We start from the raw sequence: 26,342 nt of genomic DNA, 5'->3' as shown, positions 1-26,342 counted from the left end.
CAGGAAACATTCTTAACATCAAGACTAAATGAACACGGAGTGGCTGAGATATAACATGTCTGCCCAGCATTTTTGTAAGGACCACTCAAGGGACCTCATTGGTGGTCCAGTGGTTAAGACTCTGCACTTCCAATACAGGAAGCCCAGGTTCCATCGCTGATCAGGGAACTAGAGGCCACGTGCCACACCTAAAGATCCTGCATGCTGAAACAAAGACAGAAAATCCCACGTGCCACAACCAAGACCAGCCAATTAAATACATAAACACATAAATAAATATATTTTAAAAAGACCACTCACAAGTTCAACTGCTGTGAAAGAGAACATCTCTTTCAAGTAATCTTACGAACATGAGATTTATAACTATATATATTCCTATACATGTCTATGTTTATATATAAGTATATACAATATATATGCACACATATGCATATATTACTATGTGTGCGTAAGTGCATGTATTTTTTGCTGTTTCCAAACAAGCTGGAGATGTCCATAGAAACAGAAAACCCCTCGCGCTATTGATGCTGGCAGGCTGGCCACCTCTCAGAATCTCTGATTGGAAGGGCCTGGGGTGGGGCCTGAGACTCCACATTTCCAGCGAGCTTCCCAGTGATGCTGCAGCTGCTGGTCCGGGGACCCCGCTCTGAGTAGCGAGTCTCTAAACTGCTCAGTCCAGACTGGCAAAGCGGGCTCAGAGAAAGCGGCTCCTTCCCTCTGTTTTGGAGCCCAGCATGGCTTCCTTACAGCTCCTGCCGCTGCGGTTCCGTGGCCCAGAGCTCCCTGGTGCGGTTCCTGCAACCCCCCTCCTCCCCTTTCCCCTCTGCTGCTTTCCCAGGCCCAGAGGGCACGAGGGGCGGGGTGGACATAGCCTGCTCAGGGATGCGGGTCTTCTCTCAGATTGCTGCCCCCCACGCCCGCCCCCTCCCGAGTCCTCGCCAGCCACCCTCGACTTCCACGTTCCCATTAGCAGTTCAAGGCCATCTCGATTTTCCCATCAAGTTCTCCCAGCCGTGACCTGCTACCCAGTCCAAAGCCATGTTCTTATTTCCAGGTATATATTCTGTGCTCCCCACATCTAGGTATCAAGTCCTGACTCTGTTTCTCAAGAGCTTGGCCACGGGGTGAGGGCCTCCGCCCACAGGGCCCTGCAGGATGGGCGGTGGGCACTGTGCTGGACCACACCTGCTGTGTGGGTAGCAGTCCTGGCGGCCTGCCTTGGGTGATGGCGGGGACGCTGACAGCCCTCCCACTTCGAGTTCACAGGTGAGAAGGTGTCCTGGATGGGGAAGTCGGGCAGGGATGGGGTGGGGGACTTGCTCCAGCAGCATCATCCACAGGGATCTAGGCCTGATCCCTGGGGGCCAGCTGGGCTTGTGGGGCCATGTCCTGGCTTGCCTGCCTGCCCAGTGAGGAGCTATCAGGGTGACGCGACCTCAAGGCCTCAAGGAGCAGGAGACGCTCTTGACTGAACCATTAGCTTCTGCCCTAAGAGCTTCCAGGAGCACCAGTCTCCAACCCCCACCCATTACCCCCGCTTGACAGATGAGAAGACTGAGGCCAAGAGGCCATGTGCCTTCTCCAAGGCTGCTCATGCTCAGCTGGGTGTGGGGGCTGGGCTTGGACCCAGGCCTGCTGATCTGAGCCCTCAGGGGCGGGCCCTGCTGCCTTTCTAGGGGGCCCTGCCCAGCTGAGCTCCTGGACCCCTGCAATGTGGCGCCCACCCACCTGCCCACCTGCCTTCATGTGAGAGCATCAGGGCCTCACACTGTCCCTGGGGAAGCTGGCTGTGGCCTTGGGCCCCGGGGCTCTCCTTTAGGACCCTGGGCCCATGTTACAGCTTTATCTGAGAAAACTGACCAAGGCCAGCGCCACACTGCGCTTTGTTAGCCAAAGGCGGCTCAGGGGTGTGCGAGAGACTTCTCTGGGGCGGCCTGGCCGCTGTCTGTGGGGACGGCATCTCCTCCCAGCCTTGCTGGCCTTCTACTGTTTCCTCTGGGTTTCTAGGGAGAAGAAAGCATGGCAGTAACTTCCTAAAGCCGGCGATACGGCTCTTGTTTTTTACAGGCAGTGAGGGCTGTCAGCTGTGCCCTGCTAACTTGACCCCAGAACGGGCGGTGTTATCGGCCCCATCTCTGCAGCCTGCGTGAGGCCGGCTGAATTATGTCGGGGAGGTTATCGGGGACAGACGGTAGTTCTCCGCCAGGGCAGCGGGGCTCGGGGTTAATGGGCAAAGGTCAGCGCCTGCCAGGGCTGCATGTGGGATGGATTAAGTCCCTACCGGGCCTGGGGGAGGTGGCCGCTGGAGGACTCGGCTGCTCCTGGGCCGGCCCCGACTGAACTCACTTCTCTGGGATCTCAGGGCTCATGTGCAAGAGGACTGATCTGGTTTTTCTCTGTAAGGAAGAAGCCAGTGGACTCTTCGCTTGGAATCAGGGTGTCCCTAACTTGAACAGACTGTGGTGTTCAGCTCCATGATTTAATGCAGATGATATAATAATATCCAATGTGCAGGTATTTGCAGGTGAAGAGCTCCTAATAAGCCCATTTTACAGATGAGGAAACTGAGGCCCCGGAGGCAGTGTCATCGGCCCCAGTAGCTTGGTTCTGGTTCGCTTCTGGGGGGCGTGAGGACTACAGGCTTTTAGTGGGGTGGGTGATGGGAGCCCAGGTGCGCTTCTGGTCTCTTCCTGGCAGATGAGGATCTCGAGACTCTGAGATCTTGCAGGTCTCCATCACTGCTGTGCCCTGGGTGCCAGGCCAGGGGTGGGGGCATGCAGGTACCTGCTGATGGGAGGACAGCTGCCCCTTAACCAAACGTGAGCCATGTGCTGGGAGCATCCTGAGCTGCTGTAACAAAACCAGGGGGCCTAGGCTGGGGGTGCTCACGACAACAGAAAGGAGTCCTTGCTCAGCTCTGGAAGGAAGAGGTGTGAAGTCAGGGGAGGGTCCTCCAAGTACCCATGACCCCGGGTGTCCTTGGCTTGTGGCCGCATCACTCTAGTCTCTGCCTTCATCCTCAGGTGGTCTCTCCCTGCGGGTCTGTCCCATACCCCCCTCTCCTCTCCTCTCATCAGGACACCTGTCATGGGATCCAGGATCCACGCAGGCACTCCAGGATGGTCTCACCTCAAGATCCTTGACGTAATCACTGCCTCAAAGACCCTCTCTTCAAAAAATGCCCCACCTGCAAGGTTCTGGGGGTTGGACCAAGGGTGTTAGAGGCTAAGAATCTACCTCATGGGCTCAGAGCTCTTTATCCAAACTCAGCCCGCGCAACAGCCCTCTTGATCCATCATGATGGACGTAGCTGAGTCTGGGCGTCTGGGCCACCGCCTGGGCCAGGCAGCACCCCGTGCAGGAGCCACATGCAGGGAAACTGACTCAGTCCACCGGAGGTCCTCCTTGCCTCCCATGGATGTACACGGATGTCTGGGTGGGGAGATCTGGACTTCTTCTGAACTCCTCCTCCCCAACCTGGCAAAACTATATAAGAGCTGAGAGGCAGCCGTGGGAGCCGAGGGCCGGGGTGGGAGGGGTGTGTGGGCGGCAGCTCAAGTTCACGGTCAAGAGTCTTGGTTTCCGCACTGGAAACTGCGGGTCTTCCTTCATCCCCATGGAGCAGGAGAGGGTGTACAGCAGGGAGCCGCTGTGTACAGTGCGGCTATGATGTCAGTGTGTTGTGGTTATTACACTGCTGTTATTGTTCAGCCACTCAGTCGTGTCCAACTCTTTGCAAACCCATGGACTGCAGCAGGCCAGGCTTCCCTGTCCTTCACCATCTCCTGGAGTTTGCTCAAACACATCCACTGAGTCGATGACACCATCCAGCCATCTCATCCTCTGTCGTCCCCTTCTCCTCCTGCCCCCAGTCTTTTGCAGCATCAGGGTCTTTTCCAATGAGTTGGCTCTTCGCCTCAGGTGGCCAAATGATTGGAGCTTCAGCATCAGTCCTTCCAATGAATATTCAGGGTTGATTGCCTTTAGGATTGACTGGTTGGATCTCCTTGTAGTCCAAGGGAGTCTCAAGAGTTTCTCTTATTACGAAGGTCATTATTGAAGCAGTTAACAGTTACCACGATGACCAGTGTAGAGTAACCCTGTGCCCTTTTTTCCTCTAGGAGCTGTGTGTTTATCGCCTCGTCTGTCTTCACAACTTACCCTCCCAGATAAGAACCACCTCAGCCCCGTTCCGCAGTTGAGGAAGCTGATAACTACTCACTCACTTCCGCCTTTTCTCTGTCTGGAGAATTCCATCTCCGTCAGGAGCTGTGTTCCCACTCCTTCTCTTGGCTTCCCCACAGGATAATGTGCTTCTAGAATAAATTTGATGGGGGTCTTTTTTTACCCAGAGGGAGGCGAACATTAAGTTTCCAGGTGGGCAGGCTCCCGAGAGGGGAGCTGCCAAGGGTTCTTGTGGGTTTGGGCGGAAGCGACTCCCTGGGGAGCCTGAGGCCCAGGGAGAGGGCCGGGCCCCAGATAAGGGCATGGCCTTGGGTGGCCCATCTTACTAGGACACAAGAGGCTGCCAGGAGCTCAGGAAAGCTCTGAGGCCTGGAGCAAACCTGGAGCCAAGCTGCCCGCAGACGTGATAAGCATAAATCCGGCCGTGGCCTGGAAGCCAGCCTCCTGCCCTGAGCCTGCCCATGGCCCTCAGCCTTCCTCCAGGGATGCTGCTGGGAGTGGAAGCTCTGGCCCTTCTGCTGGGGGGCCCAACTCTGACTCATTTTCCCAGAGAGGCCCCCACCAAGATTGACATCAGGTCAGCTTCTTGGAGCATCTGGCCCCTGAGGACCGCAGGGCAGGTCTTGGCCCTGTCGAGGCAGAAGGCCAAGCTTCGGGGTCTGGGGTGCTGGCATCCAGGAAAGCGGGGGCACAGTCTGAGAGCAGGGGGGGTCGGGGGGATGGGGCGGATGGGGCAGCCAAGGGTGGGAGGGGCCCGGGTGGCTGAAAGCTCCCTGTAGGGCTGGGACGGGACCCCAAAGGGCAGGTGGGCCAGACCCTGGGTGGGCTGTGGAGCTTGGCCGCCTGGGTCAGAATCCAGCCCATTTTTACACACTTGTGGCCTTGAGCAAACAAAGGCTCTAACTTCTGCAGGTCTCAACTTCCTTATCTGCACAATGGGGCTGATAACAAGACCTGTCTGGAAGACTGCTGGGGAGCTCTGTGAGGGCCCATCTCCCCACCTTCAAATACCATGAAAGCCTCGGTGGAAAAAACCAGTTTGCAGTCAGATAAGTCTGAGCAAATTGCTGGCTTTCTCCTCACCTCCCCGTGCGTCACGTGCGGTCTGGAGCAGCGAGGTTCTAAGAAGCCCGGGTCAAGACGACTTTGAAGCCCGTGTGCGGCGCTGATAGCGCTCGCCAGAGGGGTGCCTGGGTGGGAAGTTTCAGAATGGGTGCTGTATGTACTTAGTTGCTCAATGGTGTCTGACTTTTTGCAACCCCGTGGACTGCAGCCAGCCAGGCTCCTCTGTCCAAGGGGATTCTCCAGGCGAGAGTACTGGAATGGGTTGCCATCCCCTCCTCCAGGGGAATCTTTCCAACCAAGGGATCAAACCCAGGTCTTCCGCATTGCAGGCAGATTCTTTACTGTCTGAGCCACCAGGGAAGCCTAAGGACGAGTGGGTTATATGTTATAAATCTAGGAGAAAGTGTACAGATAAGAGGACTTCACAAGGAGAACAGGACTGAGCTGCAGGGGTGAGGTGTGAGGTCCATGCAGGTGGGCAAGGGGCTCAGAAAACTCAAACTCCCACTGCTTGGGGACTGGGGCCTAGCCGCCTGCCTGTGGGACCTCCGCCTCATGGCCCTGGCATTTAGTTGACAGACCCACATGGCAACAGCATGAATCCCAGGAGTAGGGCTGCTAGAGTGTATAATGAGTGTTCTTAAAGGAAATCAACCCTGAATATTCATTGGAAGGACTGATGCTGAAGCTGAAGCGCTGATACTTTGGCTACCTCATGCGAAGAGCTGACCGACTCACTGGAAAAGACCCAGACACTGGGAAAGAGTGAAGGCAAAAGGAGAAGGGGGCAGCAGAGGATGAGATGGTTAGAAAGCATCACTGACTCAGTGAACATGAATTTGATCAAACTCTGGGACATAATGGAGGACAGAGGAGCCTGGTGTGCTGCAGTCCATGGGGTAGCAAACAGTTGGACACAACTTAGAGCCTGAGCAATAATAGTAAGTGTATGTTTAACTGTATAGGAAAACGCCAAACTGCCTATAAGGTAACTGTGCCATTTTGTGGCACCATCAGGGAATGGGAATTCCCATCAGGTTCTGGGATTTTAGTTGTTCTGAGCGGTATGTTATGATATCTCTGTAGGTTTTTTAAGTTTTTTTTTTTCATGTGGCCCATTTAAAAAGTCTTTATTGAATTTGTTACAATATTGCTTCTGTTTTATGAGGTTTTTTTTTGGCCAAGAGGCATGTGGGATCTTAGCTCTCTGACCAAGGATCGAACCCGAACACTCTGCATTGGAAGGTGAAGTCTTAACCACTGGACCACTGGGCAAGTCCCTCTCTTTAGGTTTTGATTTGTATTTCCTTAATGACATATGACGCAGAACACTTTTCCATATGCTTATTTGCCACCCATATATCTTCTTTGCTGAAGTTAAGTGACTGTTTAGATCTTTGGCCTATTTTTATTTGGTTGGTTTGTTTGCTTATTGTTGAGTTTTAAGAGTTCTTAATATATTCTGGATACCAGTCCTTTTTACCAGATACATGATTTCAAATATTTTCTCCAAGTCTACTGCTTATCTTATCATTCTGTTAACGTTTCCTTTACTTTTACAAAGTAAATGCTTTTAACTTTGATGTGAGACAATGTGTTCATTTTGTTCTTTGATGGGTTGTGCTTTTGGTGCCATCTAAGCACTCGTTTCCAAAGGCGTGGTGATGTAGAGTTTATCATCTGGGTTTTTTCCTGGGAACTTTATAGCTGTACATCTTCCATTTAGGTGAGTGATCCATCTGGGGGGTCACTCTTCACTGCGGTGCTCAAACTTCTCATTGTGGTGGCTTTGTGTGTGTATGTGTGTGTGTCACAAGCTCTAGCAGTTGCGGTTCCTGGGCTCTAGAGCACAGGCACAATAGTTGTGGTGTGTGGGCTTAGCTGCTGCATGGCATGTGGGATCTTCCCAATCAGGGATCAAACTCGTGTCTCCTGCACTGGCACATGGATTCTTTACCAGTTAGCCACCAGGAAAGCCCAGGATGGTTCTTTTCTAAAGCAGTCTTGGTGTTGAGGATAAGGAGAATACCAACAAGAACCAGTTTTTTCTCTGGCTTTGCCTTCATGCCCGCAGCCAACCTAGAAGTTTACACTTACTGATCGTCTATTGTTCACAAGACCTAAGGCTAGACTTTTAAGCATCTTCTCGTTCAGTCCTTACACCCACATTATGAGATATGCACTTATGATCTTCACTTGACGGATGAGGGAACTAGACAGAGAGAGGTTAAGTAGCTGATGGCGACCAGGTACACAGAGTGGAGGATGCCGCCTTGTAAGGCAACGTGGGAGGTGAAGTGTGGTAAGGACTCACCCCCCTGGCACAGTGGCTTCTGGCCGCACCTGGCTCCTGGGCAGCTGAAATGAGACTATTCTGAATTGAAATGTGCTATAAGTACTTTTGCCTGGAAAATCCCATGGACGGAGGAGCCTGGTGGGCTGCTGTCCATGGGGTCGCTAAGAGTCAGACACGACTGAACGACTTCACTTTCACTTTTCACCTTCATGCATTGGAGAAGGAAATGGCAAACCACTCCAGTGTTCTTGCCTGGAGAATCCCAGGGATGGGGGAGCCTGGTGGGCTGCCATCTATGGGGTCGCACAGAGTCGAACATGACTGAAGCAACTTAGCAGTAGCAGCAGCAGCAGCATAAGTATAAAATAAGGTCTGGAGTTTGAAGACTTACCAAAAATATAAAACATCTCATTGATGGGTTTTCAGAATCATGTTTCACATCAAAATAGTATTTTGTCTATATTGTTGCTGTTTAGTCACTCAGTTGTATCTCACTCTTGTAACCTCATGGACTGTAGCTCGCCAGGCTCTTCTGTCCATGGGATTTCCCAGGTAAGAATACCAGAGTGGGGTAGTCACTGCCTTCTCCAGGGGATCTTCCTGACCCAGGAATCAAACCTGCATCTCCTGCATTGATTCTTTCCACTGAGCTGGCCAGGAAGCCCGTTTTGTCTACTTTAGGTTAAGTAAAATATATTATGCACACAGAGTTCAGCTGTTTTTACCTTTTCTAATGAGGACTTCTGGGAAACACTAAGTTACCATGTGGTTCCCAGTTTGTTTCTATTCTACAGCACTGCTTTGGATGAGGGGTCAGTCAGCTAGTTATGGCTCCTGGGCTCAAGGTGGCCCAAAGCCTGCTTGACTGTGGGTCTTTTTGTAAATAAAGTTTTATTGGTACATAGCCCATCCATTCCTTGGCGTGGTGCCTATGGCTGTTTTCGCACTATACCAGCAGAGTTCAGCAGTTGCAGCAGGGACAGTAAGGGCCACACCAACTGAGCTATCTGGGAAGCCAGAAAGAGCCACAAAGCCCTGGATATTCACTATCTGGCCTCTTATAGGGAGAAAAAAAGTGCTGACCTCTGCTCTGGATGAACGTCTGCATGGCTGTCTCCCAGAATGTTAAGGAGAGATTAGAGGCGATTTTGGATTTTCTTCTTTTTGCGCCTCTTTCAAAAATGAAAGCACTACTTTGACAATAAGGAAGAAAAATCGTCAATGCGTTTTTACTACAAAATAATAAAGTATGAGATAGGAGAACAGAAGGTGCCGCTGGGCTGACCCTGAAAATGAGTCATCTCTGGTTCCTGTGCCTGCTTCCCAGGGGGGTCTGGGAGGACCCCAGGAAGCCTCTCCTACGGGCAGTAATCCAAAAGTTTTTTTCTTGGGGAGGGGCTGTTAACGTGGGAATGAGGAGGGAGGGGTGTGGGGGCCAAGGAAGCCTATTAGCCATGGGCAGACCCGAGGAGGCTGGGCCACACGGCTTGGGGGCTCGGGAAGCGAGGCCCATCTGGTTTGCGTTAGGGTTATAAGGTTGATAGCAAATAAGGGTATTAGAGCTAATTTACTTATTTAGAGAAAGACGACTCAATCCCAGAAACTGTGATTGGGCCAGAGTAGTATCCCCCTCCCCAGCCTGCAGAAGCACCCCCTGGGAGGAGGGGCCTGCCAGGCCGAGGCCCTGGTGCAGAGATTGGTATCAGTTAAAAATAGCCTGGCAATCACGTGTGGCCTCGGGCTGGGCTCTGAACCTCGCCAGCCCCTCCCCTGCCTCCTCTGGGGGGCGCACTCCCACCAGGAGGATCTCTGCCCACCTTGGGTTCCCACAGCCATCCTGGAACGCGGGTAGCCTTCTAGGCGAGGATAGGGGGACCCACACACAGCAGCCTTCCCCCAGGACAGGGTCCCTGGTACACGGGTTTGAAGGTGGGGGTGAGGGACCAGGCTCAGTGGTTTGGTAGCTTCCCAGCTGGTCGGAAGGCTTCCCTGGTAGCTCAGTGGTAAAGAATCTGCCTGCCCATGCGGGAGACATGGGTTCAATCCCTGGGTTGGGAAGATCCCCTGGAGAAGGGAGTGGCTATGCACTCCAGCATTCTTGCTTGGGAAAATCCCACGGACAGAGGAGCCTGGTGGGCTCCGATCCATGGGGTTGCAAAGAGTCGGACATGACTGAGCTGCTAACACACACTTTCCTTCTGTACAAGAAGAACTTATCACTGGAAAACTCTGACCATCTTATTTGGGGTGTGCAGGTAGAGGGGGCTTGTCTATTTTTGTCTCCCAGGCTGCAGTGGGCTTTAGCAGCCTACTTTCTTTACAGTCTTAGCAAGAAAACGTCCTGTTCACTGCCATTTTAGATCAAGTACAGCAGAACGAAATTCCAAAGGACAATGAGAACGCCAACAATTAAGTGTTCCTCTCGAGGAAAATCCCCTCCACCTTGGTTCTATTATGTCAGCGGCCAACTTCTTCCCTCCTGCCAACTTTGAAGTCTAGGTTATTTCTGGGTTTAATTCCTTTAAAATGAAATTTATTTTAGGTTTGATTAGAAGAGGGATACACCTTTGTGATATCCCTAAAGAGAATGCTAAACAAAAAGGCATAAGAAGGGGGCTTCCCTGGTGGCTCACTTGTAAAGAATCCACCTGCTAGTGCAGGAGACAGGGTTCAATCCCTGGTCTAGGAAGATCCCACATGTCACAGAGCAACTAAGTCCATGCGCCCAGCTACTGAGCCTGTGCTCTAGAGCCCGGAAGCCGCAGCTCCCGAAGTCCGTGAGCCGAGAGCCAGTGGTGCGTGACAAGAGAAGCTTCTGCCACGAGAAGGCTGCGCACAGCAACTAGAGAGGAGCCCCTGCTAGCCGCAACGAGAGAAAAGCTCTCACAGCAACGGAGACCCAAAGTAAAACACAGAACTTTTAAAAAGATATAAGGAATTAAAATCATCAGAAACCCTGTCACTCAGAAGTAATTCACCTTTAACACTTCAGTCACGTCCTTCCAGGGTCTCCCTCCCCCAGCCCCTGCCCCCTCCTCTCCTTGACGTTGGAAGACGAAGCTGATCTATTTGTTAGTTAGGTCAGTCGCTCAGTCGTGTCCGACTCTTTGTGACCCCATGAATCGCAGCACGCCAGGCCTCCCTGTCCATCACCAACTCCCGGAGTTCACTCAGACTCACGTCCATCGACAATGATGCCATCCAGCCATCTCATCCTCTGTCGTCCCCTTCTCCTCCTGCCCCAATCCCTCCCAGCTGGGAGGGATCTATGTGTACCCACTGACTAATTTCACTCATTTCAAATGGTAATGACACACACCCAGCTTCACTGAGAAGATGAGAGGCCTAAAGAGAGACCCGCACAGGCACTGCGGTGGCCAGAGTGGGGCAGGGCCCGGGGACAAGGTTGCTGCCCTCACCCAGCCTTGACAGCTGAGGACACGGGGCCTGGCAGAGGCAAAATGCCTGTCTCTGGAGTGGTGCCTCCAGACCTTCCTGGAGGCAGGTTGCATGCATCTGGGGGAGAAGAGGGTGGAGTTGGGGAAGGATCTCAAAGGGAGGGGTGTCCAGACTCTATCTGCTTGCTGTGTTTCTATGGGGCTGACCCTGTGTGCTCACGTGTGACTCTTCTTGTGTCAAGACTTTCTCAGTTTTAAGTGACAGACTCACTTCGCATTTCAATTTAAAACAGAAAAGTCTGTAAGACTCATCGCATGATACAAGGACCCGGTCCCTGGGGTTCAGGCACAGCTGGATCCAGGCACTTGAATGCTGTGGTGTCTGCCTTGCTCCGTCCTCCGGATTCTCCTTTGCTCTAGCCTGTTTTCATTTACAGAGCTTTTTTCCTGGTCTCCCGCAGCTCCGATTACACTCTGCCAGTTTAGTGATATAAACATGGAGATCATTCTCCATTCTGTTGTCCTGGCAACACCCTGGGGTTGATGCTTACTGGCTGGTCATGTGACATCTTCCAGCCAATCACTGTGACTTGGGTTGTCCGGGTCCTGTATTTGCCCCTCATATGGGGGCAGGTAGAGGTGTCATCTACCACCTGAGTCCTGTAGAGTGAGCATGGGAAGGATAGTTCCTGGAAGGACATGGAGAGGCTGGTCCCTGGAACAAGGGTGACAGTCCAGTCTGGTGCCTGAAATGATACACCCCCATCGAGACCTTCTGAAGCAGGGCCTTCTTCCCAGATTGTAACCTGCTGCTATTCTAATGGGGTGATGGTCACTGGCATATTAGCAGGAAGGGGGGTTATTTGAACAAATCACTGACACTGGTTGTCATCAGCACAGGGAGGGCTTGAGGTCTGGAGCCCGGGACAAGGAAGCCAGGAAGGGGAGAGTTCCACAGCCCAGGAAGCCTCAGTGAGTGGGAGGCTCTGACATTCAGAGGATGGCGTGACAGCCCCTGGTGTGGGTGTGGATGTTTCCAAACAGAGAGAAAGGTTTGTGGACAAGCTGCGTGATTGCACAATGTTGCTCCTGGGGCAGCCCCCGTGGGGCAGGACTTCAGAGCAAATTCTCAGGCCCTCCAGCCCAAGCTCTGGCTTCCATGTGCAATGGCAGCTCGCTCCAGGTGGGGTCAGTTCCACTCACTGCCCACCAGCTGCGTCCCCGCACCCACTCTGGCTCACCACTCCCCAGCCCTCCAAAGTCTGCTCTCATGTCGGCGTCCTCCTGTGGACTGGAGCTTCCGGGAGAGTGAGGAGTCTGTGTTGCTTGTTCTCTGTCACGTCTCCAAGACCTGGCGCACAGCTGGCGCCCCACAAGTACTCTCTGTTTGGATGGATGATGGCTGGCTGGTTGAGCTGGTTGAATGGCTCAGTGGGTGGACAGCTGGGTGGATGGATGTTTGGATGGAAGGATGGTTGAGTGGACAGATGGCTGGAGGGTTGGGTGAGTGGATGGAAGGGAGGCAGCAGGCTGGTTGGAAGGACACCTGATGGACAGATGGCTGGTCGGAAGGCTAGCTAGAGGCAGAATCGTGTGACTGTGAAGATCAGGGTCATTGATGCCAGGCTGCCTGGGTTCAAACCCCACCCCTTCCATCTACTGGTTTGCCAACTTCCAGGAAATTTTAACCTCTTTGGGACTCTATCTTATCCACTAAATCTTATCCAGACCATCTTATCCTACTGGTCTTTACTCAAAGCCTGCTGTGTGCAAGGTACGGCATTGGCCACGAGGGACAAAAGGTCTACCAGGGAACTCCCAGGGTGTAGGGCAGAGAACTCGAATAAGTGTCTATGAAGCTGGGTAGCTGCCTGCACATTCACACGTTCAGCTGCAAGTGTCCACTGGAACGTGGGTCATTTCCACAGTGAACACCACAGCCCTGCACAAACCAGGCTGGTTGAATCTGCAGATGCAGCGTTTTGGATACCGTGGGGCCATGGATATGGGGGAACAACTGGAAGTTATGCTTTAGATTCTGACTATGTGGAGGGTCTCCAACCTGTGTTGTTCAAGACTCAAGCTGAACAAAGCATGCAGCCTGATGAATTTTGGTGCATGTACAAGCCCCTGTGGGCTCTCTAGATGGCTCACTGAAGAATCTGCCTGCAATGCAAGTGACGTGGGTTTGATCCCTGGGCCTGGAAGATCCCCTGGAGAAGGAAATGGCCACCCACTCCAGTATTCTTGCGTGGAAATCCTGTGGAGAGAGGAGCCTGGTGAGCTACAGTCCATGGGGACGCAAGAATTGGACACGACTTAGTGACTAGAAAAACAACACGCTCCTGTAATCACCCCCATAAGACATGGAGCGTTGCCCTCCTAGAAAGTGCCCCAGCTCCCTACCATCCACCCTCTCCGCCTGATGGCCTTGGGTGGCCATGGTCTGCCTTCAGTCACTTCAAAGTGGCTTTGCTGCTCTGAAAGTGCCCCTTCCTTTCTGGGTTCTTCTGCTGGGTGGTGTGTGGGGATTCACCCACAGGTGTGTATGTCTGAGTGTGTGTGTCGGCGCTCTGTATCTCTGTGCACGCACTCCATCCATGTGACTGCTGAGCAGTTCTCCACGCCATGAAGAACCACGTGCGGTCCCCTCTCACCTGCAGATGGACACTGGGTTGTCTCCAGTTTGGGGCTCTTAGGATTAAGGCTGTTATGAACATTTTGTGACCAAGTCTATTGCGGAAATATTTTTTTTGGGTACATATACCCCTTACCCTAACCCCTTAGAGAGGCCACAGGGCTTCATGGAGACAGCATCAATTTGGTATCGGGCAGTGCCTGACTAGCAGAGACCCCAAGTGAGTCCTGGAACTTGCTGAGCCTCAGTGTTCTCATCTGCAAAATGGGGTTTCTAAGGCCCACCCACAGCATCCTGGGGCATCTTAGGAGGCTGCTGACCATTGGATTTCCCTCTGTCCTCAGAGCTGCTCATCTGTCTCCCCTCTGAGGGGAGGGATCAGTGAGGCACTCTGCTATCCACCCTCTCCTACTTTCTGGGATAGAGGGTGGATGGTTGTGAGATACTGAAGCCTTCCCAGGGGATTTCTATGTCAGCCGATTTGGAGACCCTGTGTTAACACAGATCAGAGCCTCAGTGAGGTCTCTGCACCAGCAATATCGGCGTCACCTGGGAACCTGCTGGAAACATAGCTGGTGGTTCCCAGCCCAGTCCTCCTGCATCAGAGATGCTGGGCATGGGGTCTGGCATGTGTGTATTAGCACACCCTCCCTCTAGGTGATTTTGATAGCAATACAGTTTGAGAACTACTGATCTAGAAGGTTCTAAGGCATGGAGGAAAGCACACACCCTCTCATTTCTGACAAGGCCTGTGGGAGGGAACAAGACCTTTGCAGGTCCAGGTCTGGCTTTCAAGTCCAGCAGAGGAGCCTCTTGGCCTAACGCCCTCTGGGGACCTGTGGGACAGTCCCCCTGGTGACTGCAGGGACAGCTGGGTCGATGGGCTCGGAGGAAGGGCTGGTGGGAAGACCTCTTCCCAAGGAGGTGCCCCTGCTGGCCCCACAACAGCCCTGCACACCTGTGCCCTCCTCCTCAGCAGGTGCTCCTGTCTGCCCGCATCCTCCAGCCTCGGGGATGCAGAAGCCTTGGGCCCCTCTCCCCGACAGACGTGCCTCCGGACAGCGGGGAGTGCCCCCAGGCCCAGGCCCTACTGCCTCCGCCGCCCTAATGAGGCCGCATCTGGATCTAATTAGCCATGGAGACTCCACAAGAGGAGGCCGCCTGTATCAGCCACATGGCAGAGCCCAGACAGGAGAAAAATGGCTGTGATAGGCCGCTTCCTGGCGAGCTGTGAAGAGGCTGCGGGCTTGGGGTCTGGGGGAGTGTCGGGGGAGGGTGCCTGGGGCTGGGGACTGGGGAACAAGAGATAGTGGAGGGGTAGGAGGAGAAGCCACTGCCTCGGAGGCTGGTGAGGCCCACAGCCCTGCAGGAACCTTCCTCTGCAATTCCCGCGACCCAGGAGCTTCTGAGGTGGAGGGGATCACTGTGTTCTCATCAGTAATCCACATTGTGAAAGACTCCCACTCCCAGCACGTCTAATTCAGGAGGCCTGTGGGGGCACAAGAACCTGCATTCCCAGCAAGCTCCCAGGTGAAGTGCTGCAGGCTTGGGGACCTGCACTGGGAACCTGGGCTTCAGGTCAACACGAGACCCCTCTGGGCTGCATGATGAGATGTCCTGGGGACTGTGCCGTCTCCTGGGGTCTGGATCCCACTCCTGAGATTCTGGTGAAGTGAGATTCTGGTGAATATTTAACATTAATCACTGCAGATGGTGAGTGCAGCCATGAAATTATAAGATGCTTGTTCCTTGGAAGGAAAGCTATGACAAACCTAGACAGCATGTTAGAAAGCAGAGACGTCACTTTGCCAACAAAGGTCTGTATAGTCAAAGCTATGGTTTTTCCAGTGGTCATGTATGGATGTGAGAGTTGGACTATAAAGAAGGCTGAGCGCCAAACAATTGATGCTTTCAAACTGTGGTGTTGGAGAAGACTCTTGAGAGTCCCTTGGACAGCAAGGAGATCAAACCAATCAATTGTAAAGGATATCAGTCCTGAATATTCATTGGAAGGACTGATGCTGAAGCTGAAACTCCAATACTTTGGCCACCTGTTGTGAATAACTGACTCACTGGAAAAGACCCTGATGCTGGGAAAGATTGAAGGCGGGAGGAGAAGGGGGTGACAGAGGATGAGATGGTTGGATAGCATCACTGACTTAATGGACATGATTTTGAGCAAACTTCAGGAGATGGTGATGGACAGGGAAGCCTGGCGTGCTGCAGTCCATGGGGTTACAGAGAGTCAGACATGACTTAGCCACTGAATAACAACCGTCAACATTTACTTGGAGGATCGGGAGTTTTCAAGGTCACCAGGGGATTCTGAGGGGTGGCAGAGTGACACCCGTTGGAGATTCATTCATTGTGGATATTTCTTGATACGCCAGGCACTGTATGGAGCCATCTGCTGTAGGCCCTCAGAGTTGTAACCATATGCTAGATCACAAACCTCCCCAGCTGAGTAGTAACAGCTACAATGAGAGTAACAGTCATCTGTTACTGTTACTGTATTCCCCTAAGTATTTCACAGGGATGAACTCATTCACTCCTCTCAACGTTTTGATGAAACAAAGGCTATTTTATCCTCCACTTTAGAAAACCAGGAAAGTGCAGGTGGTGCAGTGGGAAAGAATTTACCTGCCAGTGCAGGAAATGCAAGAGACTTCGGGTTTGATCCCTGGTTGGGAAGATCCCCCGGAGAAGGGCATGGCAACCCACGCCAGTATTCTTGCCTGGAGAGTTCCATAGATAGGGCAGCCTGGCAGGCTACAGTCCACGGGGTCACCGACAGTCGGACATGACTGAGCACGCACTTGCACACAGGGACAGAAACCGGCAGGTGGAAGGCCAGGTTAATAGCTGGTCCACAGTGAGATCTGGAGCCCCATTGGCCTCTCCGCCCAGGCTGCCCTGCTCCAGGCATGAGTGAGGGGATCCCTGGTTGTGGCGGGATAGCTGCCTCCAGTGCCCAGCACACAGTGGGGCCTCAGGCTCTGTGGTCACAGCCACCCTGTCCCCGTGGGGACAGTGGTTCCAGCAGGGGTGGGACAGAACCTCAGGGACCGTGTTGCTTTTGCCGTGAAAGCACTCCTCTCTCACCACCATTTATCTAGTTCTTATGGTTCCTGGTTAATCCAGCAGGACCTGACTGAGAACACAGCAGAAACAGCCTTAACAGCCAGGAAGTTTGCCTCAGAATTCAGGCAAGTATCTGAAGGTGAATTTAGGAACTTCGGAGCCATCGTGATGGGTTAAGAGCGCAGCTGCCGTCCAGCTGCCGTCTTTTAGCACTGGCTACTTCCCACTTGGGGTCCTCTCCCCTTTCAGCTCTAATGCTCACTGACGTGGCAGCCAGATAAGCAAAGGAGGTCCGTGGCCTGTGGCCAGTGACGGGGCAGCGGCCTGGGAGAAGTGCAGGGGCTTTAGTGAACCAGACTTCCTGCCGTTTCTTTGGCTTGTTTAGAAATTCCCATTCGAGGACGAAAGCAGTAGGAGAAAGAAAGATAGCATAAATGAACAATTAATGTGATCAAGCATTGCACTGTAGACAGGAGACCTCCGGGAATTCAGGAGATGAGGGCTCAATTCCTGGGTGGGGAAGATCCCTAGAGATGAAAATGGTCACCCACTCCAGTATTCTTGCCTGCAAAATCCTATAGACAGAGGAGCCTGGCGGGCTACAGTCCATGGGGTCACAAAGAGTCAGACAGACTACACCACCATCGCCATGATCACGCAAGGACTAGACGGCGGGGACAGCTGAGCACAGAGGCAAATGCCCCATATCTCTGAGGAATGGGGTCCACATCTCAGCACGTGCATCTTCTCTGGTTTCAGAGCACTCAGTGCCTCCCGACACCAGCATTGCGTGATTTGTGCTTCTCACTGATCCTCTCGTGGAGGAGGTCAGTGCCCGGTGGGCGGGGAGCTCGTCTGTTTCATCTCCCAGTGAATCCCCAGTGACCCCCGCCGCCCTGACACTGGAGGGTGAAATAAATGAAGCCCAGCCCAGTGGTCCAGGCTCACAGCAGCGGCCCCAAGGAATCCCGAGAAATTCAAAATATGTCTAAACCCTCTGAGAAATGTGCAAGCCGTTCTGGAAAATATTTTCCATTAAAAAATGGTTGAAATTTAAAAAAGAAAAAAAGTTTGGTTGATTAAAGAGGCACAAACAATGTGGGGACCTGATGAAGTTCCTCAGCTGCCTGGCGGTCACGGACAGTTTTGTTGCCAAGGAAACCACCCACGGGGGAGTTAGACCCATAACCTGCCCCATGTTTCCTGATAAGAAAATACACAACACCCTCATTTTAAATGTTGGAAAGTGCCAGTACGCTTCGCTCTGCCTGCTCACTTCACCTCTCTCCTTTTTAAGGAGACTCTTCAGTTCTTCTCTGAACAGAAGGGGCACCTGGGGTGATGGGGGAGCTGGACCACTCACAGGGGGTGAGCATCTCATCTCTAACCACAAACTCCAGCCAGGAACCTGTTTTAATGTTCAAAGCGAAGGGTCAATGTGGCACGGCTTTTTTGGCTGACGGCCATCACCAGATTTTAGTGAAGGGAGAGCATGAAAATACTGCCCTTCCAGCAGCAGCAAACTGGGAAACCCCTCTGTATCTTTAAGGACATACTCTGAGGTCATGACCCCTGTGGGGTTCATATTTTTCTTTGCTGGCCCCTATGTGTAAATTAAGCTGGTGTTTGAGACAAAGACTGGAGATACTAGGGTTGCCTCCTCGGCACTCAAACCAGCTTCTCCCCGACCCTGTCTGCCTTCTTCTCCCTCTTCCTCCCCGTCCCCTCCTCCATCCACCCCACTTGGATTTGGATAGTGCTGGTTTAGATACTTAGATGTGTATCTGGCTGGAGAGATTTCCACATCCTCTTGAGGGAGAGAAGAAAGATGCTCAGGCTCATACGTGATCTAGTCCCGTCCACAAAAAGATAGAAAGGCCTTTACATGCATGTGGAGGAAGGTTGGGAAGACTAGATGCCAGGCTGGTGCTAGATGTTGGGGGTGGGGAGGGCGAGGGCAGAGGACAGCCCCTTCCTCCAGAAAGCCTTCCTGGGATGCTCCCTCAGCCACCCATGCTCCAGCCTTCCTCGGGCAACCCAGCTGTGCCTGCTCACTCCCTGGTGCTCTGCACACCCCTCAGCACCTTGACTGGTAGGATCTTTCCCTCAGAGGGTCCCATACTGTACCCAGCACAGCGTCTGTAATGAGGAGCAGCCTCACCAAGGTCCTCTGAAAGAACTGATGGGGGGAGGGTGGTGAGTGGGAGGGACAGCTCCCCCAGTTTTCTCAGTCATGGGGGGTTGGAGGCTCTAGGCTCAGCTGTCTTCCCAAAAGATGCTCCTGGGAGGGAAGTTTCTGATGCCCCATTTTCCTGCCCAGACACTACCACCAGAAGGAAGCAAGGACATGACCGCCACCCACCACTCTCCCAGATGGCTGGGGAGTGGTGTGCGGGCCTCAAAAGGGCAAACCTAGACTGACCACGTGACCTGGCAATTCCACTCCCCAGTGTCTGCCCAAGGGTAGTGCGAACACAGGTCTGCACAGAACCTGTACACATGTGTTCACAGGAGCACACCATTCACAAGAGCCGAGAGGTGGAACCCACCCAACCGTCCATCCTCTGGATCGACGGACAGACAAAATGTGGTCCATCCACAAGGTGGGAGGCCACTCAGCCATGAAGAGGAATGAAGGGCTGACACACGCCCTGACACGAGAACCTTGAAAACATTATGCTGGGTGAGAAAAGCCAGATGAAGAAGACTGATATCATATGACTTCATTTATGTGAAATATCCAGAATACGTAAATCCATGGAGACTAGATTACCTGCTGCCAGGGGCTGGGGGCAGAGCAGAAAGGCATGGGGCAGGCTGCTAAGGGGTACAGGTGTTCTTTTGGCATGAGAAAAGGTTCTGGAATGAGATGGAGGGGATGGTCACACAGTGTCATGAATGCACTAAAGGCTACTGAATTGTTCGTTTTAAAATGATTAACTTTAGGTTCTGTGGACTTTACCTCAATTTAAATATATGGCTCCCGGTCACCCCTCAGGCTGGTGCAGGGTCCACCACAGCCTCTGGGCTCCCAGAGTGCCCGCCCTTCCCCACTGCTGAGGTGCCTGCCCTCTAACCCTGCTGCTCAGGATGGCCCACCGTCTTATCTGCAGTGACAGTCATCTCCCAACAAGATGTCCTTGCTCTCCGCACCACGCTGCACTTGGCTACCTGGGCCCCCAGGTCCCCCTGACTGGGGGAGGGCAGATGCTCAGACAGTGATTCTTGGATGTGCTGTAGTGAGTTGCAGTCTTGGGGGACCTGCAGCTTCCTGATGCTCAGGCTGCACCCTGCTTTGAGTGGTCTGAGGAGGGGGGGGCCAGGCATTGGGCACCCTGAGAGCTCCCCCTGGAACTCAAGCATAGCCAGGACAGGAGAACCCTGCTTTGAAAGCACTGAGTGTCATGGGGGATGGAGGGTATTACAGGGCCATCATCTCCTCATCCACAGAAAGCTAGTGCCATTTTCCCTTGAAGAGAAAATACTTTAAATAGTCTTATTTAAAGTGTTTCAGACAGTGGTGTCTTTAAGTGGAGTCACTCTAGACATCTTCACCGATGCTTCACATGTAACTGCATGCCTGCTTGTTACCACGCACAGCTCCTGACATTCTTCACCTCTCGGCATTTACAGTCTGCAGCAGCCAGCTGAGATGGAGGCTAACAGGTCCTGTGTCACACTGGGGGAGGGGGCAAGGAAGGGGCCCAGGACCCGAGACCACACAGCCAGCCTGGGCTTTGACCCAGGAGGGTGGCTCCACGCACGTGCATGGAGCAGACCACACCCGGCCCGCCGGCTTCACCTAAGCTGTGTGATGAGCTGAAGTGTGAGCATACTTTCCCCAGTTCAGGCTGAAATAAATAGGTAACTATGGGGTTCCCCGGTGGCTCAGAGGTTAAAGTGTCTGCCTGGAATGTGGGAGACCCGGGTTCGATCCCTGGGTTGGAAAGATCCCCTGGAGAAGGAAATGGCAACCCACTCCAGTACTCTTGCCTGGAGAATCCCATGGAGGGAGGAACCTGGTAGGCTACTAGTCCATGGGGTCGCAAAGAGTCGGACACGACTGGGCGACTTCACTTTACTTTGCAAGGAGACAATCAGGTGCTGCCTACACACCTCGTGAATCACTCGCTTGTCCCCAGGGTGGGGACATGTCACTCTGAGAAGTTCTGGAGCAGAGAGGGAGCACCGGCTTTGGAGTCCACTTTGCCTCTACATTCCGGCAGGGGCCCCTGGGCAAAGGCTGCTTCTAGGCAGAGGGGGGGATGAAGGGTGAGTGGGAGTAACCCAGTGGTTCTTGACACGGTTCCCTCCTGCACAGCCTGAGTTCTACATTGGAGACCCTGGGCCTGCAGACCCGGGTGTCTCACAGACCCAGGCATTTGCCAGGAGAATACAGGATTGGTCTATAAACAGGGCCAGAGGACACCTAAAAAATGTTGTGCGATTGTAACCTTCTTTCCTCCAGATAATCCCAAAGGCAATAAACTTTGGTTGCAGATCAAGGGTTCTCAATGTTTTTATGACCAGAACACCGTCTAATGACTGTTCCAGCCGTTCCCACACCACCTCCAAGCCCTTCAGCAGAGTCCTAGTGTATTGGGCAGCTGGCTTATCAAGCCACAAAATTTGATGAATGGGTCCCCAAAGTCAGGGTAGGTGTTTACTCAAGAAATCAAATCAAATAAAAAATAAAGCTAAATTAAAAAAAAACTAAAAACAAAATATGACATAAATGAATAAGATTAAAAGTAGAATAGTAAATAAACATAAAGTAATATCAAATAAATAAAAATTTAAAATTAAATATAAATAAATATAAAATAAATAGGATTATCTGTGTATGAAAACAAAATTAGACATACATCTAAATGTGGAAGGCAAATGTTCCAGCTCTATGCAGGAACGATTGGGGGATATCTTTGTGGTGTTGGAGACAAGACAGCTTTCGCAAATGGTACACAAATACCACAGACCTCAAAAGAGTTCAGCATATCTGCTCATATTAAAATTAAAACCCAGATTCTCCTGAAGTGGTCAGGGGAAGCCACAGGCCGGAAGTAAGGACTCTAGGTAACCAGTCGTTTACCTCCCAGTGGCTACATCCCGTCCACTTCCTCATCTATAAATTGTCACGGGTTATGAATAATGACATCTCAGGTGTACTTGGAACAGCACTTCACGTACGATGGGCACTAGGGTTTGTCCGTATTGTAATTATCCAATTGGTGAACTATTTAAACACATATCTATAAATAGTGAAAGACAACCCAAGAGAAGAGTGTGCAACACCGTGAGCAGGTGATGCAGAGAAGATGAAACAAAACACGCACAGATCGCCGCCAGCAGCTGGGAAAACATAAACAGCACGGCATCGCTTCAGCTTAGAGGTGTGTGCAGCCCAGGTGTCATCAGCACTCCGAGCAGAGTGGCCGGCAGGGCGTCTGCTGTGGTCAGAACACAGCTCACAGCACTCGCGTTAGACGGCGTTTGGCAGTCATCGGTGAAATTGAAGATGAGCAGCCCAGGATGCACGGATCCCATATTCTGGGGAGATTCTTGCAAACGCCCGCCTGTATTCATGGGTGTGGGTGGAAGACCCGTCCCAGAAACTGCGGCCGCTTTCATAAGAGCAGGGTGGGTGGCGTGTGCCCTGTTCACAGCGGGGAAGGCAGAGGCGTCCGTCTGAGGGACGCTGTGTACCCACATCCACAAACTTTGAAAACGGATGTGGAGCAACACTGAAACATTTCAGAAGGAGACGTCAATAAAGATGGTTTTAAAGCCTCTTTAAGAGTGCAAAACGAAGCACTTGGTTGTTTTTGGATCCAGGGGAAACTAGGAATAAAGAGCAAAGGGCAAAAACCCCTACAAGAACAGCAGGGCACGGCACCAGGGGGCTTCAGGGGAGGCAGTCCTGGGGTCTTCAGATCCCCCATGACGCTCCAGCTCTTGAGACAAGAGGAGCCTGAGGCCACTGTGGGCAAATTCTAGGGTTTACGCTCAGATCAACTGCCCACCCTGTCGGCTGCCCGGCACTCGGGTCCACAAAGGGGACCTTCCCACATCTCCCCGCTCCCTGCCGTCGGGGCTGCCCCGTGTGCCTCAGTTCAACAGGTCCGAAGCCGACCCCCCTTTCAGCCCTTTGTGCCCCAAACCAGCGGAGGGGCAGCCCCCTTCTCAGACCTCAGCCCAGCACCGGCGGTCAAGGTGGGTGCGGGTGGCCGGGTGGGCGGCCACCAACCTGGAGAGGGCCGCGTTCTCCCAGAAATGGTCTCCAATGGAGCGTAAATGGCCAAATATTAGCCTGCCACATAACAGGGGATGAGAAAATGTCGGTCTGTTTCTTGTATTTGATGCAGAAAAACTATTTAAATCTATGAAATTTTCTTAAAAGGCGGTGTGTGTTGGCGGGGCAGGAAGAGGGGGGCCGGTTCTCGCGGGGGGCACATGTGTCTGATGGCCAGACTCCTGGGCCTTGCCTTATTGTGCTTGTTTGAATCCCTTCCAAATGGGCCTTTCTTTCCTTTTTTCTCCCCGTTCCATCCCCCCTTTTCATATTTCACATGTTGTGATTTCACTGAGCCCTTCCAATTGGTCGTCAACAGTTCATTTGTGCCAGGACCCTCTGTAAACTCTGTGTGCGGGGCCCCCAGCCTGACCACCCACCGAAACAGGCTGTCCAAACAGCGTGTGTCTGGACCTCAGACACAGCAAGTGAGTTAAAGATGGATCCCGTCCAAGGCTTTTTTTTCCTCCAAGCAGAGGTGGGGGATGGGGAGGAGACCCTGGTAGCACCAGGCCCCGCTCAGATGCAGCCTTTTGAAGTTGGAGCAAAGTGTCCCCTGTCTTTTGTCATTTTTCTTTGTGGGGATTGTCCCTGAGCTTAGAAGGATCTCTCTCTCACCGTCTCTGAAGTGTGAAGTCAGTCTGTATCAGGAACAAACCCATTCATAGGCTCTGGGCCTTCTTTCAACCTCATTTCAAATGCCTTATGGCCAGGGTTTGCTGCCCACTATGTTCCAACTTGGGATTTTCCAGACTGTAACCCTTGGGGTGTGGCTCTCCCTGGGTCCTGAGTGGTCCTTGGCCTGTGGCTGGCAACAGTAGAGGGTGCATGGTACCACAGAAGCAGATCCAGAATGTGCAAAGGCCCTGTGGCACATGTGATCACATTTGGAATGAGGCTCTGTTAGCATCTATTTTGCAAAGGGGCACAAATGAAGGACAGAGAAGCAGAGGCCCTCATCTGGGTTGATACGACTCCTACATGGTGGGGAGGACTAGGGTCCAGTGTCTGACTCAGGGACTGTGTCCTGAACATGTCACAAAGTTCTCCTGTTCTCCAGTCTGCCCCCCAAATAAAGAGCAGTTCACGAACATTTCTGACGTGCTTGCTCTGTGTGTGTGTGAACGTCTTCACTAAGGTATAATTCACACACCATATAATTCATCTATCTCAAGTGTATAACTCAATGGTTTTCAGCATATTCACAGAGTTCTGCAACCATCCCTCCAATTAGTTTTAGAATATTTTCCTCACCTCAAAAAGAAATTCCACACTTACTAGCAGTCCTGCTCTATTGTTCCCTCCTCCCATTCCCAGGCAACCACCAATGGGCTTTCTGTCTCTGTGGACTTACTATTTTGGATATTTCATATAAATGGTATCACGCACTGTGTGACAGTCTTTTGCGTTGGGATTCTTTCACTCAGCATAAGGATTCCAAGATTCGTCTACATTGTAGTGTGTGTCAGAACTCCATTCCTTTTTATGACTGAGTAATATTCCATTGGATGGCCATCCCACATTTGTTTTATCCAGTTCATCGGCTGATGGACCTCTGGGTGGTTTCTGCTTTTGGCGATTCTAAATAACGCTGCCACGAACATCTGTTGACAAGTGTCTGGGTGAACTTACGTTTTCACTCCTCCTGGGCACGGATCCTTAAGAGTGGAATTGTCGGGTCATAGGGAGACTCCATGTTCAAGCTTTTGAGGAGCTGCCGGACTGTTTTCTAAAGTGGCTGTACCACTCCACACTCCCACCAGAAGTGTATGAGGGCTCCAAGTCCTCCCTATCTTCTGCGATACTTGTGATCTGTCTTTTTGATCTGAGCCATTCTCGGGGGTGTCGAGCACCATTAATACTTCACTGTGGTCTTGACTTGTGTTTCCCTAATGACTGATGACGTTCATCATCTTTTCATGTGCACAATAGCCATTTGTGAATCTTCATGGGAGAAACATCTATTCAGATCATTTGCCCATTTTTAACTGGTTTGTTCACCTTGGTGAGTTTCTGTTGATGTCCCCCACCCCACCATCTGCTAGGTTCAGAACTCCTTTCAGGCTGAGTTGATCTTTGGGGAGGGATCATCCTCTCTCTCACTCCTCCCACTCGCTGCCCCTGGCAGTGACTCAGTGGGTCTGGGTTGGAGCCCAGGAACGTGCATTTCTGATAAGTTCCCAGCTGATGCTGCTACTGGTTTGAGGACCACTTCCTAGAGAAAATCCCCTAAACGTGTGCAAGGAAGCTAGTAGCCAAGGACAGTGAAAGTGAAAGCTGCTCAGTCGTGTCTGACTCTGCAGCCCCACAGACTGTAGCCCACCAGGCTCCTCTGTCCATGGGATTCTCCAGGCATGAATCCTAGAGTGGGTTGCCATTCCCTTCTCCAGGGGATCTTCCCGATCCAGGGATCGAACTAGCATCTCCTGCATTGCAGGCAGATTCTTTACGACATGAGCCACAAGAGCAGGGCAATTGGTAACGGCAAACAAGTGGTCACAACCTCAGTGCCCCGTGACTGAAAAAAAATCAACTGTAATCTGCTCACAGGACAGAATATTGCACAGCAGTGAAATGTGAATGAATTTTTAGCCGCACACATCCACACGGGCAAATTTCCTTCAGGTGATGCTGAAAAGAGCAAGACAAGAAAGAAGGAGACGCCAGGACGGTGCTATTTATATGAAGTTTAGAAACGGGTCAAACTCAACTGTACGTTATTAATAGAGACAAGTATGTGCAGTAAAAGCAGGCAGACATGCGTGAACCTATTTAGGACAACTCAAGAGCAAAGCCCACCCGGAAAGCTATAGTGGTGTCTGTAATTTTTATTTCTTAAGCCAAGGGGTGGGTTCTGTTGGCAGAACCAGGACGCAGGGCTCTGAAGAGTTACTGCTGGTTGAAGAGGCAAAGACCTGTCTATCAGAGGGAGGGGGCTTGGTGTAAGATCACCAGGGTTGGTCTCAGAGGGGAACACACCATGTACGTGTGTGTGTGAATGTGTGTGTGTATGTGTGTGTTTGTGTCTGTGTGTATATATGTGTCTGTGTGTGTCTGTGGGTGTGTGTATGTGTGCCTGTGTGTGTGTGTATATATGTGTCTGTGTGTGTGTGTCTCTGTGGGTGTGTGTATGTATGCCTGTGTGTGTGTGTATATATGTGTCTGTGTGTCTGTGTGTGTGTCTGTGTGTGTGTGTATATGTTTTTGTGTGTGTCTGTGTGTGTGTCTGTGTGTGTATATCTGTGTGTGTGTGTGTCTGTGGGTGTGTGTATGTATGCCTGTGTGTGTATATATGTGTGTGTGTGTCTGTGTGTGTGTGTGTGTCTGTGTGTGTGTATGTCTCTGTGTGTGTCTGTGTGTGTGTATATGTGCCTGTGTGTGTGTGTATAT

This window comes from Oryx dammah, unplaced genomic scaffold, assembly GCF_014754425.2.
Source record: "Oryx dammah isolate SB20612 unplaced genomic scaffold, SCBI_Odam_1.1 HiC_scaffold_13, whole genome shotgun sequence".
In the NCBI taxonomy this organism is placed as follows: Eukaryota; Metazoa; Chordata; class Mammalia; order Artiodactyla; family Bovidae; genus Oryx; species Oryx dammah.
Note: the sequence above shows the minus strand (reverse complement) of the source record.